Below are 2,779 nucleotides of genomic sequence, written 5' to 3'. Positions count from 1 at the left end.
CACCCTCCTCCCTACCCTCACTGGGTGATGAGTCTACCTGCCAGGAAATACCTGCTGAAAAGAGTACAGGACTTTGGGAAGGACATCGTCCCTGGGAGCTGAACAGGTCCTCAAATATGCTTTACTCCCTGCCCCAACCCAAAGCCCAGAGGACTTCTCTAGTGTCTGATAAACCGAGGTATTCTACATTCTTCCCATCAGACAGATACTGAGAAATAGCTTAATAAAGGAAGGCACATGTTTTTGTTTTTGCTTTTTGTAGTTTCTTTTTTCTTTTCTTTTCTTTTCTTTCTTTCTTTCTTTCTTTCTTTCTTTCTTTCTTTTTTTTTTTTTTTTTTTGAGTTGGGGTCTCACTCTGTAGCCCTGGCTGCTTACCTCAACCTTCTGAGCTCAGACAATCCTTCCACCTCAGCCTCCCAAGTAGCTGGGACTACAGGCACATACCACCTTTTTTTTTTGGTAGAGACCAGGTCTCACTATGTTGCTCAGGCTGGTCTTGAACTCCTGGGCATAAGCAATCTTCCCACCTCAGTCTCCCATAGTGCTGGTGGCTCAGTCACCTTTTGTAGTTTCCAAGGAATGATAAACCAGAGACTCTTGTCCTTTTACCCAAGTTCTAACACACTGTTTATGATCCACAATTTAGCTCTCCCCACAACAGTGCCCTTACATAATCAGGCTTGCCCCTATAGTTTTTTTAGTCTTTCTAAGTAACTATGTACTGGTACTATGTAAGTAAAGTGTTTGCTTTTAGAGAAAACAAGAAGATGTAGGAGGTTGACTTCCTGACGTTTCCTATGTTCTTTGATATGCATTCATATAAATTCCCTTATAACTATTACAACTATTACCCATCTGTTCAAGTACGTGTAGGTATGGAGCACTAGATAAGAAATCTTTCAAATAGTCTGTTAGTATTCAGAAAAAGACTGAACTCTTTTGTGAAATGAAAGAGAATAATAGTGACTCATGCCTGTAATCCCAGCTCTTTGGGAGGCCAAGGCAGGATTGCTTGAACTCAGGAGTTCAACACCAGCCAGGACAACATAGCAAGAACTCATCTCTACAAATTATCAAAAAGTTAGCCAGGTGTGATGACACGGTAGAAGAATCACCTGAGCCCAGGAGGTCGAGGTTGAGGTGAGCTGTGATTGTGCCACTGCAGTCCAGCCTGGATGACAGAGTGAGACCCTGACTCAAAAAAACAAAAACAAAGAGAGAGTGAGAGAAAAAGAATAACAGTAAATACTCTCTAGGAAATCTTCAGACTTTAGGATATGGTTGCAATCACAACTTTGCTTCCTTTTCAATAAAACTGTAACATACTATAATTTCAAAAAGCAATTTTTTGACCAGGCACAGTGGCTCAAGCCTATAATCCCAGCACTTTATGAGACTGAGGCAGGAGTCCAGGGGTTCGAGGCCAGCCTGGACAACTTGGTGAGACCACGTCTCTACAATATATTTAAAAAATTAGCCTGGCATGGTAGTGCGCCCCTGTAGTTCTGTCTACTTGGAAGGCTAAGGCAGAAGGATCACCCGAGCCCAGTGAGTTAATGCTGGGGTGGCCGTGAGTGTGCCACTGCACTCCAGCCTGGGTGACAGAGTGAGATTCTGACTCAAAAAAACAAAAAGCAATTTTTTTGTGAGGATACTAAGTCACAACCCATCGAGACAATCAGTATAGCTGTATATATTTGGAAAACTTCAAAGTCTAAACAGATATTACTGAAGTACTCCCAAAATATCATTTCTGAAACCAGTACATTTTCTGAGCACCTACCAAATACAAAGCACCCTGCAGGGCAACTAAGTAACCACAGTCAGCATCCTCACTTAAACCTCGCCTTTATTGTCAAGATACCCATAGCATAGGGCATTAAAATTGAACTCAGAAAAGGTTCTTCTGGGGCAAAAAGAGGAAAGGAGAAGAGAGGAGGGAGAGGACTGGAGAGGAAAGAAGAGGAGGGGAAAAGAAGGGAAGGAAACAAGCCAGTACATTGGGCATCTTAGTTCAGGCTGCTACAACAAAATACCATACACTGGGTGGCTTATAAACAACAGAAATGTGTTTTTACCATTCTGGAGACCAGGAAGTCCAAGATCAAGTTCAAGATGCCAGCAGATTTGGTGTCTGATGAGGGCCTGAGTTCTGGTTCATAGAAGCTGCCTTCTCACTGTGTCTTCATGAGGTAAAAGGCAAATAAGCTCCCCTGACCTATTTTACAAGGGCACTTATCCCACTCCTAAGGGCTCTGCCTTCATGACCTGATCTCCTCCCAAAAGGCCCACCTCCTCATACCATCTCTTTGGGGTGAGGATCTCAGCATATAAATTTGGAGGGGACATAAACATTCAGACCATAGCAGCATTTTTTAACATTCACTGATTCTTCCACATTTTTCCTTCAACTTAAAATTTCACTTGTCCTTAAATAGCTCCAAATCTGCTTTCTTTGCTACTTCCCAGAATTTTCCAAGCCAATTTGTCTCTGAATCTGAAATTGAGACCACCTCTGGCTAATGGTAATAAAATATTTATTAACTGGCTAATAAAGGAAAAGGAAAAGCAACAGACCTCTAGTCTAAAATTCTGTCCTGTCACTTAATACTTTGTGATCTTAAGTCACTAAATTGCTCTAAACCTCAGTGTACTCATCTTAACAATGAAGATAATCTTATCTTCCCTTCCTTAGGGAGTTTCTTTGAGGATCAAATAAAAAGATAAAAATACAAGTTCATTTGAAATATCAAGAACTATTTGATTATGTCATTATTCA

This window comes from Carlito syrichta, unplaced genomic scaffold, assembly GCF_000164805.1.
Source record: "Carlito syrichta isolate Samal-C Ts95f unplaced genomic scaffold, Tarsius_syrichta-2.0.1 Scaffold111496, whole genome shotgun sequence".
Lineage (NCBI taxonomy): Eukaryota > Metazoa > Chordata > Mammalia > Primates > Tarsiidae > Carlito > Carlito syrichta.
Note: the sequence above shows the minus strand (reverse complement) of the source record.